The sequence below is a fragment of the Globicephala melas genome, chromosome 19 (genome assembly GCF_963455315.2).
Source record: "Globicephala melas chromosome 19, mGloMel1.2, whole genome shotgun sequence".
NCBI classification, from domain to species: domain Eukaryota; kingdom Metazoa; phylum Chordata; class Mammalia; order Artiodactyla; family Delphinidae; genus Globicephala; species Globicephala melas.
The window spans coordinates 14,564,071-14,583,600 of NC_083332.1; the positions used below are offsets into that span (position 1 = coordinate 14,564,071).

The 19,530-nt window shown below is 39.7% G+C and overlaps 2 protein-coding genes across 2 annotated transcripts in view; both read right to left on the minus strand.

Moving 5' to 3' along the window:
- Nucleotides 1-12,412, minus strand: part of LOC115862604 (zinc finger protein 527) — a 62,207-nt gene extending 49,795 nt beyond the window's left edge. The window contains exons 1-3 of the mRNA XM_070044218.1: nucleotides 12,310-12,412; nucleotides 6,485-6,611; nucleotides 5,884-5,979 (exon numbers count right to left, since the gene is read on the minus strand). The gene's annotated coding sequence lies outside the window, so the exon portion shown is untranslated. The remainder of the gene's footprint in view (nucleotides 1-5,883; nucleotides 5,980-6,484; nucleotides 6,612-12,309) is intronic.
- ZNF875 (zinc finger protein 875) overlaps nucleotides 1-19,530 on the minus strand; it is a 72,261-nt gene that overhangs the window by 25,620 nt on the left and 27,111 nt on the right. The gene's annotated exons all lie outside the window — the stretch shown is intronic.

A 19,530-nucleotide genomic window follows, 5' to 3' on the forward strand; every position in this document is an offset into this window, starting at 1 on the left:
GGTCTGGGAAGATCCCACATGCCGCGGAGCAGCTAAGCCCGTGCACCACAACTACTGAGCCTGCATGCCATAACTACTTAAGTCCGTGTGCCTAGAGCCCTTGCTCCACAACAAGAGAAGCCACTGCAATGAGAGGCCCACGCACCGCAATGAAGAGTAGCCCCCACTCGCCGCAACTAGAGAAAGCCCACATGCAGCAACGGAGACCCAATGCAGCCAAAAATAAATAAATTAATTAAAAAAAAAAAAAAGATCCCACATGGCAACAAAAATCTCACACTCAGCAACGAAAATCCTGCATGCTGCAACTAAGACCCGGCACAGCCAAATAAATAAATATATTTCAAAAAAACAAAAAGCTACAATTTGGCCCTCCTTTGGCCAAGACCTTTCCTTCCTGATGAGAAGTCCATATGCAAAGAGACATGCATGTCCAGAGCTCACAAACCCCTTCAGACCATGCTTTGGGTATCTGAGAATTCCTCACTCAAGTAGCATCAAGCTTGCTTCCAGAGCCTGTACACCTCTTCTGTGTCCAAAGCTCCATCCCTTGATCTGTCCTACAAAAGGTGAAAGTGTTGCCTATGTGTACATGGTGGTCAAGTGGAAGCTATTTGGTAAGATTAGACAGAGCTTAGACATGTAAGCTGGAGTGTCCAAACCTAAGGCTCCTTATGGCATGGGACAGGGATGGGGGTGGGAAGAGAAGGGCCTGGCTGGGGACTTCCACTTGTCCTGTTGACTCAGGTCTCTAATTGTCAGTGGGCAGTTTTGCTTCTATATGATTTATTTTGGAGACCACTGGTCTTAAGATATGAATGTGGTTTGAATTAGGGTAGTAAATGGTAAAGTCAATGAAAAATGGTCAAATTGGGATGCAATTTAAGTGTAGAACTAACAGGAATGGCTGATGCTTGGATGTGCATATGAAGAAAAGAATAAGTTAGATATAATGCCTAAATTTTTGTCCTGAACATCTGGATGAATGGTAGTGTCATTTGCCAAGACAGAAAACAACAAGTATGTAGCAGGTGTCTAGGATGGGGGTGGGGGTCATGTTAACTTTGAGATGCTTGTTGGGTATCAAAGAGGTGATATCAAGTAGGCATTTAGATATATGTGTGTATAGCTCAGTGGAAAGGTTGGTACAAGAATAATAATTCAGGAATTTCAATTAAGATGGAAGTTATATAATGACCAACAGGAACTGGCTTTTACAATGAAGGTATTTGTTTCTCCACTTAGCAAGAAGTTCATCTGGCTTATCAGCTGAACAGTTATATCAAATGCATTTTATATCATTTATTTTCATAGTGGATACCTTTTATCAAGTGCAATCAGTTGATTAATTACAGAAGCTTGGTTTTAGTGGGAAATCATGTAAAACGATACACACTAAAACATTTAAATTTTATCCTACATTTACCATTGCAACAAAAAGAATAAAATATCTAGGAATAAACCTACCTAAGGAGACAAAAGACCTGTATGAAGAAAATTATAAGACACTGATGAAAGAAATTAAAGATGATACAAATAGATGGAGAGATATACCATGTTCTTGGATTGGAAGAATCAACATTGTGAAAATGGCTCTACTACCCAAAGCAATCTACAGATTCAATGCAATCCCTATCAAACTACCACTGGCATTTTTCACAGAACTAGAACAAAAAATTTCACAATTTGTATGGAAAAACAAAAGACCCCGAATATCCAAAGCAATCTTGAGAACGAAAAACGGAGCTGGAGGAATCAGGCTCCCTTACTTCAGACTATACTACAAAGCTACAGCAATCAAGACAGTATGGTACTGGCACAGAAACAGAAAGATAGATCAATAGAACAGGATAGAAAGCCCAGAGATAAACCCACGCACATATGATCACCTTATCTTTGATAAAGGAGGCAGGAATGTACAGTGGAGAAAGGACAGCCTCTTCAATAAGTGGTGCTGGGAAAACTGGACAGGTACATGTAAAAGTAGGAGATTAGATCACTCCCTAACACCATACACAAAAATAAGCTCAAAATGGATTAAAGGCCTAAATGTAAGGCCAGAAACTATCAAACTCTTAGAGGAAAACATAGGCAGAACACTCTATGACATAAATCACAGCAAGATCCTTTTTGACCCACCTCCTAGAGAAATGGAAATAAAAGCAAAAATAAACAAATGGGACCTAATGAAACTTCAAAGCTTTTGCACAGCAAAGGAAACCATAAACAAGACCAAAAGACAACCCTCAGAATGGGAGAAAATATTTGCCAATGAAGCAACTGACAAAGGATTAATTTCCAAAATTTACAAGCAGCTCATGCAGCTCAATAACAAAAAAACAAACAACCCAATCCAAAAATGGGCAGAAGACCTAAATAGACATTTCTCCAAAGAAGATACACAGACTGCCAACAAACACATGAAAGAATGCTCAACATCATTAGAGAAATGCAAATCAAAACTACAATGAAATATCATCTCACACCAGTTAGAATCAAAAAATCTAGAAAAAATAAATGTTAGAGAGGGTGTGGAGAAAAGGGAACCCTCTTGCACTGTTGGTGGGAATGTGAATTGGTGCAACCACTATGGAGAACAGTATGGAGGTTTCTTAAAAAACTAAAAATAGAACTACCATATGACCCAGCAATCCCACTACTGGGCATATACCCTGAGAAAACCATAATTCAAAAAGAGTCATGTACCAAAATGTTCATTGCAGCTCTATTTACAATAGCCCGGAGATGGAAACAACCTAAGTGTCCATCATCGGATGAATGGATAAAGATGATGTGGTACATATATACAATGGAATATTACTCAGCCATAAAAAGAAACGAAATTGAGCTATTTGTAATGAGGTGGATAGACCTAGAGTCTGTCATACAGAGTGAAGTAAGTCAGAAAGAGAAAGACAAATACCGTATGCTAACACATATATATGGAATTTAAGAAAAAAAAATTTCATGAAGAACCTAGTGGTAAGACAGGAATAAAGACACAGACCTACTAGAGAACAGACTTGAGGATATGGGGAGGGGGAAGGGTGAGCTGTGACAAAGCGAGAGAGAGGCTCGGACATATATACACTACCAAACGTAAGGTAGATAGCTAGTGGGAAGCAGCCGCATAGCACAGGGAGATCAGCTCGGTACTTTGTGACCGCCTGGAGGGGTGGGATAGGGAGGGTGGGAGGGAGGGAGATGCAAGAGGGAAGAGATATGGGAACATATGTATATGTATAACTGATTCACTTTGTTATAAAGCAGAAACTAACACACCATTGTAAAGCAATTATACCCCAATAAAGATGTTAAAAAAAAACCACATAAAATCCCAACAAAGCAATAAGTGATGTTGACCAAAAGTGAAATGAATTTAAGCAATATGGGTATGTATATGTGCACTGGCAAACTTATATCGTGTGTGGACAGAATGGACAGATATGGACAGTCTATAACTGGTCATATACTCAACAGTACATTATGGACACATTCCAATGGAAATTGATTATAGATCAGCATCACTGTATTTAAAGGATATAGCATTGCATTATTGGAATTTACTTTGATTGACTGATTCTATAAAAACACTTTGGACAAAAACACTGTGTCATATATTTATGCATGATGATGATTTGTCTAAGAGAACTTTTTAGACATGAGATTGCCAGCTTAAAGGGAATGCCTATTAAAAGTGTGAATGTTGGGCTTCCCTGGTGGCGCAGTGGTTGAGAGTCCGCCTGCCGATGCAGGGGACACAGGTTCGTGCCCTGGTCCGGGAAGATCCCGCATGCCGCGGAGCAGCTAGGTCCGTAAGCCATGGCCGCTGAGTCTGCGTGTCTGGAGCCTGTGCTCCGCAACGGGAGAGGCCAAAACAGTGAGAGGCCTGCGTACCACAGAAAAAAAAAAAAAAGTGTGCATGTGTGTATAAAAGTCACACATATATGCATTGTTCTCAAAACAATGAAAAATTTAAACTCACCAACAGCCACAAGTTTTCATCACAGTCACATAAACATGTTTTCATCCCATTCCTTATGTCAGCAACCTGTGACATTGCTGATCACTTGCTTATTCCAGAGAGCAGAAATGTGATTTCAGGAACCTATCATGCTCTTTCTCCTATTTTTTTTTTTTGTTTGCTCCATCTTCTAAACTGAGACAGTCATATCATCTTCACCATTTTTCTTTTGTGATCCTATGCTACATCAACTCTAAGGATCCCATCTATGTGTGCCAGGGTAATATCACAATATATTAAGCAGTATGATTTTATCACTACCATTTTCTCAGACTTAATGAGACTTTGCCTCTCGGACAAAATGCCAGGGGTCTTAGAGCACATCAAGAGCGTATTCTTATAAGAGAACCAGGGGAACACAATCCAAAAGGCTCAACTTTAGATTTACAAATGTAATTTCTCCCTGCTGCATCCCAAGGCATTAAGAGAACGGGTATCTGGCAGAGTCAGTCCTTCCTGCTCACCCTTGACTGAATGAAGCTATGTACTTGATGAGTGAACAGAAATCTGAGTGAAGCATGGGGGTTAAACCTACACAACTATAACCATCAAGGTAAGTACTTTAAGTCAATAATAAAACAGCCACATAGTGTTTGGGGTTTAAATAGGAGATGTTTTCTTCCCCAGGAATGGATAATGACGTGCCTAGAATCTCTCCAACTCATAAGGTGAACAATTCAGTAGAGAAGACATAGCTATGGACATGTCTAGGCAGGGAAGTCCTGACATTATAGGTCTGCAGAGATCCTACATGCGTTAGGCCAGAAGCCAGTTTTTCTCATGCTCTGATAATGTTTGAGAAGTACAGTAGAAACAGAACTGATAAAAGTCCTAGATTTAGGAACAAGGGATATAGCTGTGATGATTGAAGACTGATAAATAAGGATCAGATGGCTCCTACGTAAGTCATCAGAGAGCAATGTGAATGGATTACATTAAAATAATAGCCCGATAAATTAAATGCATGTTATTATATTTTATGAGCTCAATCTAGGTAAATTCAGAGCCTAACTGTGTGGGGAAGGGAGTGGTGAAAAGACCCTGAATTGGCTAAAGAAATACTGAATTTCTTAGGTTTTTCCAGATGTGACAGAAATTCAGTTTCTGTCATCTAACAGGTTGAGGAGCCAAAAAATTAATGCATTATTTAAACTAATTTTTGTTTGCTGAAATTTTGACACTGAAATTCCTAATTGAAACATATGGGTGAAATAGATAAAGTAAATAATGCTGAAGTATGAAAATTCACCTCTTCGGGACTTCCCTGGTGGCGCAGTGGTTAGGAATCTGCCTGCCAATGCAGGGGACATGGGTTCGGGCCCTGGTCCGGAAGGATCCCACATGCTGTGGAGCAACTAAGCCCGAGCGCCACAGCTACTGAAGCCCGCGCCTAGAGGCCGTGCTCTTCAACAAGAGAAGCCACCACAGTGCGAAGCCCACGCACTGCAACAAAGAGTAGCCCCCGCTCACTGCAACTAGAGAAAACCCATGCGCAGCAACAAAGACCCAACGCAGCCAAAAATAAATTAATTTTTTAAAAACTCACCTCTTCTACTACATAGTTTTCTGTGGAGCATTTTTTTAAAAACTTTTTAAATTTAGCTACTGGAATAGTACACAGTAATGCCTTTGTGAGACACCAAAAATAAAGAATATTGCTTTACATAGCAAAGAGATTACCAGAAAAGGAATATGAAGACTGTAATTTGGAGCTAAGAACCACCTAAGAGAAGAATTTCTCCAAAGATGTTAACAGTAAGATTCCTTTAGATGGTCAAAAAATATAAGCTGACATTTCACCTCAGGTCTCCTCTCTGATCAGCTTATGTGTTCCTCCTGCCTCACTCCTTTTCACTTACCTAAGCTTGTGGCTCCTGTCACCATTCTCTCTTCCAGCCATGGCTCTTTCCCATTCTCAAGTAAGGAGATTACAGATGGTTTAGGCCTTCTGGTTCCTGCTTGAGAGAAGAAAAAGAACCTATCAATGCTATGAACTTCCCAGAATTGGGAAGCAATGCTTTGATAACCCAGAATAAGGAGAGTTATAGCTACCCTAGAATTCTTTTTCACACAATACTATCCCCAGCCAACTCTATCAGAATGCAGATTCCAGGGACCCATATCCAACGTTCTCAAAATGAATCACCATGGGATGGATGTTCAAAATCAGAATTTTTACCATGCTTAAGGAGACTTAATATAAATAGAAATTTTAAAACTAATGGCCAAATAAGGATAAGAAAATCATCTGAAGAATAGGTAAGATCAACATCCCAGCATTCTGAACATTATGAAACAGGCAACATGAACCTGCCCATTTCTAATTCCACAAAGCACCTAAAGCTTCAGAGTATAGGAAACATACTGGCATACCAATCATAATTTCCCCCAGAGTCATAACGTAGCAAACAAAGGAATATGGAACTCTTATTTTGAGTTTAGAAAGAATGATATACTTACCCAGTGAAACCAGGTTGCTTTAGTTCTCCAACATCACACCTTTGTACAAGTCCCTCTGAGCAGGGTCCAGGAATTCCCACTCCTCCTGAGAGAAGTCAATGGAAACATCCCTGAAATTCACCAACCTCTAAAATGAGAAACCCTTTATGAGTATGATTGTGTATGCCACTTTTATAACAGAGAAAACTTTTTATTAAGGGCATTAATAAAAAGTCTTAATTTAAGGATTGTCTATGGTAGTGTTTCTGGTGTAGCTCCAAGAAAGGTAATTTTGAGTGTCTGCAATAATCCTAGTTTTTTAAACTCTACCTTAGCTACTTCAGATTTTACTATATTTTAAAGAACATAGAGTTTTTACGCATAAGAAAAAATAGCAAACAACAAACAAAACTGAAGATTCAATCAAAAATAAAAGTGTATATGATACACACTGAATGCTTTAAAATCCTTACACATGAGAGATGAGGGTGGGCTATAGTACAGACCTGCATGCAGTCTTCTATAAATTGCAGGGTCAAATCCCATCATTCCTCAAAGAAAATAGTTCCTGGCTCACTGTCATTTACTCCAACTCAACTCTTGTCTTAATTCATGGGGATTTCATATAGGTTAAAGACCTATATGCTGAAAACTATAAAACACTGATAAGGAAAACGGAATATGATTCAAAGAATGATATCCCATGCTCTTGGATTGGAAGAATTAATATTTTTAAAATGACCATACTACCCAAAACAATCTACAGATTTAATGTGATCCCTATCAAAATACCCATGACATTTTTCACAGAACTAGAACAAATACTCCTAAAGTTTACATGGAACCACAAAAGACCCAGAATTCCCAAAGCAATCCTGAGGAAAAAGAACAAAGCTGGAGGCATAACCCTTCCATACTTCAGACTATATTACTAAGCTACAGTAATCAAAACTGTAGTACTGGCACAAAAACAGATATGTAGATCAATGGAAAAGAATAGACAGCCCAGAAATAAACCCACACACCTTGTCAGTTAATCTGTGACAAAGGAGGCAAGAATATACAATGGAGAAAAGACAGTCTCTTCAAGAAGTGGTGTTGGGAAAGGTGGAGAGCTACATCTAAATCAATGAAATTAAAACACTCTAACACCATATACAAACATACACTCAAAATCATTTAAAGACCTAAATATAAGACATGATACCATAAAACCCCTAGAAGAGAACAGAGGCAAAACATTCTGTGACATCATAAATCATAGCAATATTTTCTTAGATCAGTCTTCCAAGGCAAAAGAAATAAAAGCAAAAATACAGACGAGATCCAGCACATTCAGGGTGGTATGGCTGTAGACGGGAACAAAGACACAGATCTACTAGAGAATGGACTTGAGGATACGGGGAGGTGGAAGGGTAAGCTGGGACAAAGTGAGAGAGTGTCATGGATGTATATACACTACCAAACTTAAAATAGATAGCTAGTAGGAAGCAGTCGCATAGCACAGGGAGATCAGCTCTGTGCTTTGTAACCACCTAGAGGGGTGGGAGGGAGGGAGATGCAGGAGGGAAGAAATATGGGGACATATGTATATGTATAACTGACTCACTTTGTTATAAAGCAGAAACTAACACACCATTGTAAAGCAATTATACTCCAATAAAGATGTTTAAAAAGAAAAAAAAGCAAAACTACACAAATGGAACCTCATCAAACTTAAAAGCTTTTGCACAGCAAAGAAAACCATCAACAAAATGAAAAGACAGCCTACAACATGGGAAAAAATATCTGCAAATGATGTGACAGACAAGGGCTTAATATCCAAAATATACAAACAGCTCACACAACTCATTATCAAAAAACAAACAAACCACCGAATAAAAAAATGGGCAAAAGACATAAACAGACATTTCTCCAAAGAAGACATACAGATGGCAACAGACACATGAAAAGATTTTCAACATCGCTAATCATTAGAGAAATGTAAATCAAAATTACAATGAGGTATCACCTCACATGGGTCAGAATGGCCATCATTCAAAAGTCTACAAATAATAAATGCTGGAGAGGGTGTGGAGAAAAGGGAACCCTCCTACACTGTTGGTGGGAAAGTAAATTGGTGCAGCCACTATGGAAAACAGTATGGAGGTTCCTTAAAAAAACTAAAAGTGGAGCTATCATATGATCCAGCAATCCCACTCCTGGGTAAATATCTGGAAAAGATGAAAACTCTAACTTGAAAACATACATGCACCCCAATGTTCATTGCAGCACTATTTACAATAGCCAGGTCATGGAAACAACCTAAATGCCCATCGACAGACAAATGGATAAAGAAGATGTGGTACATATATACAATGGAATATTACTCAGCCATAAAAAGGAACAAAATTGGGTCATTTGTAGAGATGTGGATGAATCTAGAGACTGTCATACAGAATGAAGTAAGTCAGAAAGAGAAAAACAAATATCGCATATTAACGCATATATTTGGAACCTAGAAAAGTGCTATAGATGAACCGGTTTGCAGGGCAGAAATTGAGACACAGATGTAGAGAACAAATGTATGGACACCAAGGGGGGAAAGTGGCGGGGTGGTTGTGGTGGTGGTGGTGTGATGAATTGCAAGATTGGGATTGACATGTATACAATGATGTGTATAAAATGGATGACTAATAAGAACCTGCTGTATAAAAAAATAAATTAAATAAAATTCAAAAAAAGGGAGTGTTTCCTTAATAACTCTTTCAGATTTTTCATCGTTAGTGTATAGGAATGCAAGAGATTTCTGTGCATTAATTTTGTATCCTGCTACTTTACCAAACTCATTGATTAGCTCTAGTAGTTTTCTGGTAGCATCTTTAGGATTCTCTATGTATAGTATCATGTCATCTGCAAACAGTGACAGTTTTACTTCTTCTTTTCCGATTTGGATTCCTTTTATTTCTTTTTCTTCTCTGATTGCCATGGCTAAAAGGATTAATCTCCAAAATATACAAGCAGCTCATGCAGCTCAATACCAAAAAAAACAAACAATCCAATCAAAAAATGGGCAGAATATCTAAATAGACATTTCTCCAAAGAAGATATACAGATTGACAACAAACACATGAAAGGATGCTCAACATCACCAATCATTAGAGAAATGCAAATCAAAACCACAGTGAGGTATCATCTCACACCAGTCAGAATGGCCATCATCAGAAAATCTACAAACAATAAATGCTGGAGAGAGTGTGGAGAAAAGGGAACCCTCTTGCACTGTTGGTGGGAATGTAAATTGATACAGCCACTATGGAGAACAGTATGGAGGTTTCTTAAAAAACTAAAAGTAGAACTACCATATGACCCAGCAATCCCACTACTGGGCATATACCCTGAGAAAACCATAGTTCAAAAAGAGTCATGTGCCACAATGTTCATTGCAGCTCTATTTACAATAGTCAGGACACGGAAGCAACCTAAGTGTCCATCGACAAATGAATGGATAAAGGAGATGTGGCACATATATACAATGGAATATTACTCAGCCATAAAAAAATGAAACTGAGTTATTTGTAGTGAGGTGGATGGACCTAGAGTCTGTCATACAGAGTGAAGTAAGTCAAAAAGAGAAAAACAAATACTGTATGCTAACACATATATATGGAATCTAAAAAAAAAAAAAAGCTTCTGAAGAAGCTAGGGGCAGGACAGGAATAAAGACGCAGACGTAGATGTGGAGAATGGACTTGAGGACCCGGGGAGGGGGAAGGATAAGCTGGAAGAAGTGAGAGAGTGGCATGGACATATATACACTACCAAATGTAAAATAGATAGCTAGCGGGAAGCAGCTGCATAGCACAGGGAGGTCAGCTTGGTGCTTTGTGACCACCTAGAGGGGTGGGATAGGGAGGGAGGGAGGGAGGCACAAAAGGGAGGGGATATGGGGATATATGTATACATATAGCTGATTCACTTTGTTATACAGCAGGAACTAACACAACATTTTAAAGCAATTATACTCCAATAAAGATGTTAAAAAAAAGAAAACAAATGTATGGTTACCAAAGGGGAGAGGGAGCGGGGAGGCATAAATTAGGATCATGGGATTAACAGATACAAACTACTATACATAAAATAGATAAGAAACAATCACAGGGACTTATATTCAATATCTTATAATAACCTATAATAAAAAATAATATGAAAAATGTATATAGAGAGATATACAGATATATAAAAAACTGAATCACTTTGCTGTACACCTGAAACTAATACAATATTGTACATCAACTATACTTCAATTAAAAAAGAAGAATGAAATATCATACAAATGAGGAACTCTGAGCTATAAGTGTTGGCTGACATCTAAACTGATTCGTTTTAACCTGTCTAAAAACATGTAAATCTCCACCACAGAAAGCAAATTAGAATCAAGTGAAGAGCACTTTCTCTGCAAAATATCTGAACATAGTATAATCAAGGGAGATATGAGTAGTAAACCACTCCACATCAAAACCACAGTGCATCTTTTCTGGAGATAATCAGTACAAAAGTGCTTAGCATGCTATCTACGTACTTGTTCAGTAAATGTTAAATGCATCCAGGTAAGTTAATTTCATCAAACCAATTCCAAGGGTAAGATAGTTTGTCCTTTGGCCCCTTTAGTATCTTTACCCAAATCATGGATTTAAGCATATCAAAGCCTTTATCACAAACCTTCAAAACACAGCTTACTCTAAGGTACAGTCCCCACTCCAGCCTGGCATTCAGACTCTGGCTGACCTGTGCCCACCTAAGCTAAGAGGTGGTGAATCCAAAAAGAACTTCCCAGGCCAGGCAGGGGAAAGTCAAGGAGTGAGGCAAGGAGGGAGGGATTTGGTCAGTGGTTTCCACCTCAGTGTCCAGCGGAGCAAAGGGAAAGGTAGGAAGTGGAACTTGCTACCACTTGTGGACTTGGCAGGCCACGTCTAATTGGAAACTTCGCCAACCCAGAATGTGGACCAAGCACAGTAAGAATGACCTGTTGACAGAGAAACAGATTATCCAGATTTTTAGGTGAAAATTCCCTATTATTAACGCTGAAAACTCATTCTAACTTAATAACTGTTTTCATCAAACCAAGTCCCTCCCTGGTGGACATGTGTACAGCTATTGTATCTTCAGCTGGTCTGCTTTAAAAAAAAAAAATCAACCTTAAATAAGCCCACAGGCCATGACACTCTCCAAAACTTTGGCAAGGGCAGTGTATTTCCTGCCTTCCTCTTTCCCCCTGGCATGTCTTCTCTAGCCTACCAAATCCTGGAAGGCAGTCTGCCCGTTCCCCCTGCAAGTCCTCCCACACTTCTCCAGCCCACGGGAGTCTCTGATACCTCTGCCCTCCTCCTTCATCAACCACCACTGGCATTTAAGCACTGACATCCCTATTTTTTTGTTTGTGTGTTTGTTTATCATTTAACTTAGATTTATTATACTTTAAAAGAAATTTTATTGGAGTATAGTTGATTTATAATATTATGTTAGTTTCAGGTATACAGTAAAGTGAATCAGTTATACATATACGTATATCCACTCCTCTTTTAGATTCTTTTCCCATATAAACCATTATAGAGTACTGAGTAGAGTTCCCTGTGCTATGTAGTAGGTCCTTATTAGTTACCTACCTATTTTTTCTTTAAATGCTCCATCTGTGCTGTTCAAAGGAAACCACTTTGTGAAATGCCACACGGATGGAGCAGAGAGAGCTGCCCCAGCAGGCTCCAAGATCAGAGCAGTTCAGACTGACCACAAGGCAGTGTCCAGGGCAGGAGAAGGAAATGGATGTACCAAAGGACAGTGAGGGTGAAATTTCAGTAAATACCCACCTTTCTTCTAATTCTCCTGAGCCTATCAGCCATTTTCACGTTTCCCTGAGAGCTTTCCCAGAGATGAGCATAGCCTCCAAAACGCAGATCTGAGGAACTGAAAAGAAATGAGAGGTGCTGGGAGAAAGGCCTTCTGTACCAGCTGAAGAGGGGCCTGTCCAAGGCCGCAAAATGAAGCCGAGGATTGCAGAAGACGCTGGCACTTCCCAGACCTCAGCTGATGGAAAAACGAGAGTCGAGAGGGGCCACAAGGCCAGTGGCACTAACTTCCAGTACTCCAATCAGAGGAAGAGCCTCCAGCACCCACATGAGTTTAAAATGCCTCTGAGGGCTTCCCTGGTAGTGCAGTGGTTAAGAATCCACCTGCCAATGCAGGGGACACGGGTTTGAGCCCTGGTCGGGGAAGATCCCACATGTCGCAGAGCAACTAAGCCCATGCCCCACAACTGCTGAGCCTGCGCTCTAGAGCCCGCGAGCCACAACTACTGAGCCCACGTGCCACAACTATTGAAGCCTGCGTGCCTAGAGCCTGTGCTCCACAACAAGAGAAGCCACCACAATGAGAGGCCCGCGCACCGCAACGAAGAGTAGCCCCTGCTCGCCACAACTAGAGGAAGCCCACGCACAGCAACGAAGACCCAATGCAGCCAAAAATAAAAATAAATAAAATAAAATAAATAATAAGCTGCCTCTGAGCCCCCCAGCTGCAGGAAAGGCCGGTTTCGAAACCCCTTTCCGGCAGCTAGTTCCAAGTACGCGAGGCGCATGCGCAAGCGCATCACGTGGGCTGCTGTGCTTCAGGCTGGTTGGTGGGTTGATGGAGGGCGGGTGGACTGCAGGCTCCCCGGAAGCAAAAGTGGGGAGCTAGGACCTTGACGGGAGGTAGGCCTTTGAGGCAGAGAGGTATGAATATGTTTTTCTTTCGTATGCCTCATATTAGGGTCCCGATATCTGGGGTTCACTTAGAATTCAGGATTAGGTCACACAGAAACTGTCTTAGTTTGCAGCAAGTCCGTTTCACGAAGAAATTTGTTAAATGGTGAGGTCAGAACAGTGCTAAATCAAAAAGAAGAGACAAGTCATACCTGAAATACCATGTGTGGGCTTTAACTGGGTTCTGGTTTGCACAAGTCACCTGCAAAAGACATTTTGAGAAACATTATGTATATTTTAACCTAAACTGAAAATTAGATTTTGTTGGGGCATTATTGTTAGTTTTGTTAGGTAACCAGGGAAGCGGCCAAGGAGGAAAAATAATTCTAATTTTCAGAGACACATGCTGAAGTATTAACCGTCTAATGATGTCTGGAATTTGTTTCAGAATATTTAAACTTTTGCTAAACCAAGGATATGGAGTAAAATGGAAGGAGAAGAACTGTTATGGAAGAAACAAACCCAAAATACTTAGGACCATGTGAACTGAATGCAATAGATGGACCTTGCTTGGATCAGTATTTTTCTCTGTGAGAAAGCAGTTATCACAATCGGAGAAATTTGAACATTGACTTTTTATTATACAACATTAAAAACAATCTTTTTATTAGGTGTATTAGGCTGCTTAGCTAGGTATTTTTAAGTTTTTACATATTAGATAGATACATGGGAGAATTTATCATTAAAAATGTTATCTGGGATTTGCTTTAAACTCTTCCAGGAAAAATGTTGGTGGAGAAATAGATAAAACAAGATTGGAAGTATTTATAATTGCTAAAACTGAGAAATAGGTACATGGGCAGGCTTATTATAGTATTCTCAAATATTTTCATATGTTTGAAATTTTCATAATGAATGTTTGAAGTGTGCAATTTTCAATAGTGTAGTTTAGATAAAAAACAAACACTGTAGAGAGAACACTGTTTTAGTACCTGAATTTGTTCATGCAAATAATCAATACATAATCTATAATAAGAATAGAAGAGAGTTTTGATTGCACCAAACTGAGGACTGTAGCCCAGGAATGCTGCCTCCACCAAGGAAGAAATTTCTCCAGAGAAGCATGGTTTTCAGGCCAGCTTCATATCTTATCAGAACAAATATCAAAAGGACAGGGTTACACTCCTTCAAGTTTTCCAAAGAGACAGATTAGCACATACATAATGAGTCAGCATGACCTTGGTGTCTGGGAAGGGAGCCTTATCTTCAAAGGAGTACTAGCATTGACATCATGGAGGGGGGTGGGCATTTATCCCTATCTTCAAAGTGGACCTTCTAAGCAATCTGGTAAATGTATTCTTTTCTTTAATGGTTAAAGGAGATGTACAAAATGCATGTTTGACAGGCCATGAGACAGGCTGTTCTCGTTAGCATAAAGTTCAAGCCATATCGTGTATAAGCCAGAATGACTTCCCCATACCTTAACATGTAAAAATTTCTTCCATCAAAGCAATAACTGTGAAAATTATTACTGTGGCTATCATGTGGAAATTGGAGGACAAAAGGATACAAATTAGCCCAGGATACAAATTATTAATTTTGAAATATTGAAGTCCAACTTTTTAAGTTAAACCAGGGTTCAGCAAACGACAGCCTCTGAGCCAAATTCAGTCCACTGCTTGATTTTGTAAATAAAGTGTTACTGGAACAAAGCTGTGCACATTTGTTTATGTATTTTCTATGGTTGCTTTCCTGCAAGAAGAGAGTTGTATGGTAGAGATTGTATGGCCAACAGAGCCTAAAATTTTATTAAAAGGCCCTTTATAGAAAAAAATTTCCAACACCAGGGTTAAATGAAAGAATATAGTTGGTAAGGGAAGTGATTACAGAGGAAAAAGAATGAAATTGAAAACTGTATCAATTATCCTTTGCTGTGTAACAAACCTGTCCAAAACTTTGAGGCTTGAAACAACAGTGATTGATTAGCTATCACCTGAATGGTTTTCCTGCTGGTCTCACCTGGACTCAACCTTAAAATTCAGTTAGGGCCAGGTGGTTTGGGATGGCCTAGGAATGCATTACTTACATGACACCTGATAAGCTGGTTGGTGAAGGGAGCCTCAGTTGGGAAGGCTCATCTCTACTTCATATCCAAAGAATGTGTGCCCATTTGCAATTTACCACAAACATCTTCCATAAGGACAGCAAAAGGCATTTTTGTTTTTAATGGGTTTTTCCCCAACATATTTGACATACAATTACCTGCACATATTTAAAGTATATAATTTTGATATTACCTGGCTTGTGTAAATATAGAATAATAGAAAAATATATTCAATATAATTCAAAATATATATTATATAGTATATATAATCACTAGTAGCAAGGTAGTGAATATATATTCTGTCACTGTAGATTAGTTTTCATTTTCTAGAGCTTTCTATAAATGGAATCATATAGCATATACTCCTTTTTTGTCTGTCGTCTTACACTCAGCATAATTATTTTGAGATGCATCTGTTGGTGGATATTTGGGTTGTTTCCACTTTGGGGGTATTACAAATAAAGCTCCTAGGAGCATACCTGTAAAACTCTTTTTCTAGATGTATGTTTTAATTACTCTCAGGTGAATATCTATGAGTAAAATGGCTGGATCATTTGGTTAGTGTATGTTTAATTTTTTTTATTTTTTGAGGTACGCGGGCCTCTCACTGTGGTGGCCTCTCCCGTTGCGGAGCACAGGCTCCGGACGCGCAGGCTCAGCGGCCATGGCTCACGGGCCCAGCCGCTCCGCAGCATGTGGGATCTTCCCGGACCGGGGCACGAACCCGTGTCCCCTGCATCGGCAGGCGGACTCTCAACCACTGCGCCACCAGGGAAGCCCTGTATGTTTAATTTTTAAAGAAACTGCCAAACTATTCACCAAATTAGTTGTACCATTTTACATTCTCACCAGCAGTGTGTGAGAGTTCCAAATCCTCCAGATCCTTGCTAACCCTTGGTATGGGCAGGCTGTCTAATTTTAGTTACTATAATTAATTAATATTTTATGGCTGGGTAGAATCCAGAGGATGCAAAAGAGTATAAAGTCAAAAGTCAGATTTCCCTCAGTACTCCTTACCAAGTCAATCTCTTCCCCAAGGGTAATCTCTGCTAACTATTTAGTGAGCATCTTCAATTCTGTGCATTTGTACACACACACACACACACATATACACTTGCATAGGTAGTTTATTTCCGTAAGTGGGAAACATGAGCAATGCTCTAACGTTCACTTTCTTAATTTACTCTCTTGGTAATATTCCACACACAGAGCTGAACTATAAGTGTGGGTATACTTTATTTGGGAGTATCATATCTTTTTAAAGAATTCCTGGGCTTCCCTGGTGGCGCAGTGGTTGAGAGTCCGCCTGCCGATGCAGGGGACACGGGTTCGTGCCCCGGTCCGGGAAGATCCCACATGCCGCGGAGCAGCTGGGCCCGTGAGCCATGGCCGCTGAGCCTGCGCGTCCGGAGCCTGTGCTCCGCAACGGGAGAGGCCACAGCAGTGAGACGCCCGCGTATCGCAAAAAAAAAAAAAAAAAAAAAATTCCCTGATACTTGAGTATGAGGATATTTCCAGGAATTCTCTATTATAGACAATGCTCCAATCAGCAGTCACACGTATTATACTTGTACATATGAGCAAGAGTTTCCTTATGAGAGATAAGGAAAAAGATTCTCTGAATACATTTTAAATACTTTAGATCTTGCCAAATTGCCCTTCAGAAAGACTATACTAACTTAATTGCACCAACAAAGCTTGACAATGCCTCTTGCTCAGGATTGCCATATACTCCGAGTTTCAATACTTGGGATATACTGACAAATTAGTCACTGTTTATCACAAATTCAAATTAAACTGAGCATCCTGCATTTTTATTTGCTAAATCTGGCAATGCTTCTTTTTCCTGACATCTTACTGATACTCAATATTTTACATTTGTAAAAATCTGAAGGGAAAAATATTACACTACTGTTTTGATTTGTGTTCAGATCATATAAGTAGGAGAACAACATAATGAAACTAATGAAAAAGTAATATATAAAAGAACAGAAATAAATGAAATTTAAAACTGTAGCATAAATATATCAATCCAAAATCTGGCGTTAGAAAATAAAATAAGATAGATAAATCACCTACTAATATTATCAAAAAGAATAGAAGAAGCACAAACACAAAAATTTAAAAAAAAGGGGGGGGAATAACCAGAAGTACAAAAGGTGTTACAAGAGTTATTACTCATATATAAATCTGTATAAGTGTATAAAAATAAATATGAATATCTGCTAGAAATAGATGTTATGCTTGTATTATAAAAGTTGACTCTAAAGGTATAAACAAACTAAAAGGCTAATAACTATGGAAGAAATCAAAGAAGTATCAAAATGCTTAACTCCCAGAAGCTACCAGGTTTGGAGAGTTCACTGGTGAACTCGTTTCAAATTTTCAAGGAAAAAAATTACCAGTATAATTTTAAATTTCTAATGCTTTAAAGACAGAACTTTTCATGATTTAAAAAAATGGACTAATTTTTGGAACAGTTTTAGGTTCACAGCAAAACTGAGCGCCAAGTACAAGAGAGTTCCCATATACTCCCTGTTCTAAAACGTGTACAACCTCCCCCACTACCACATTCCAAATCTCAGTGGTACCTTTGTTACAATTGGTGAACCTACATTGACACATCATTATCACCCAAAGTCCATAATTTACATTACAATTCACTTTTAGTGTTGTACAGTCTATGGGTTTTGACAAATATATAATGATATGTATCCACAATTGTAGTATCATGCAGAATGGTTTGACTACCCTAAAAATCCTCTGCGTCCTGTCTATTCAGCCCTCCTCCCTAACCCCTAGCAACCACTCATCTTTTTGCTGTCTCCATAGTTTTGCCTCTTCTGAAATGTCATGTGGTTGGAAGTACATGGCCTTTTCAGATTTTCATTTAGTAATATACATTTAAATTTCTCCATGCCTTTTTGTGACTTGGTAACTCATTTCTTTTTAATGCTGAAAAATACTACACTGTCTGGATGTACTAGAGTTTATCTAGCCATTCATCTACTGAAGGACATCTTGGTTGCTTCCAAATTTTGGCAATTTTGAATAAAGTTGCTATAAACATAACTATGCAGGTTTTTGTGTGGACCTAAGTTTTCAACTCCTTTGGGTAAATATGAAGAAGCATGATTGCTAGATCATATGGTAAGAGTATTAGTTTTATAAGAAACTGTCAAACTGTCTTTCGATGTAGCTATACCATTTGGATGGGTGTGGCTCCCATCAGGTCCCTGGAAGGGCTGCTTAGTCACTGGATGGGCCCCTGGGTGGTAAGGACGGGCTCTGGACTGTGGCTGAGAGGGGCTACAACCAAGCCCCAGGGCTGTTTCAGTTTCCACAGCTAAAATTGAGGTCTACAAACCTGGCTGTGGAGGTACAGATGGGTGTTTCTCCTGCCAGGTCCCTGGATTAGCTGGACTGCTCCCTGACTGTGGCTAGAGAGACTGGAGCCAAGCATAGGGCCATTTCAGGATCTCCTGAGATGCAGATGTGTCTCCCATAGGGTCCCTGTGCCAGCAGGGCTGCTCATGGACTGTGGCTGGAAGGAGCTGGAGCCAAGTATAGGGCCTTTTCAGGATCTCTGGGGATGGAAATGAAGTGTCTCCTACTGGGAACCTGGACCCTCAGGACAGTTGACAGACTGTAGCTGCTGAGGGCCCTTTCAGGATCTACAGGGTCAGAGATGGGAATGTCTCCTGCAAAGTCCCTGTGCCAACAAGACTTCATGGACTGTGGCTGTGATGGCCTGGAGCCCAGTTATAAGTCTTTCAGAATCTACAATCTGACTGAGCTCAGATTGCTTTGGTGGGCTTACCTCCAGGGACTCCTGAACCCTGGCTGAAAAGGAATAGAACTTGTTCACACACCAATTCAGGGTCTACAGCTGGGACTGAGGTCTATTACCCAATGCATAGGTGCACGTTCATCCTTCCAGGTTCCTTAGTGTATGGTACTGGTGACAGAACCAAAGTCAAATGGGACTTTAGCTGAATTCTTGGGGGTACAGAGCCGTTTCTTGGTCTGTAGCCAGGACCATGGTTGGTGGGTCAGTTGCCTGTGTATGAACAAACCTTATCAAAATGGCTCCTCAGCCTTGGACTCCACTGGGGTTTCACTGGATCACAAAGACCCCACAAAGTCACTTTTGTTCATGGGTGGATGCCAAATTATTGCTGAAGGGGGCATACAAGTGAGGGACATCTTATTTGGTCCTTGTTGGTGTCACTTCGTAGATTCAA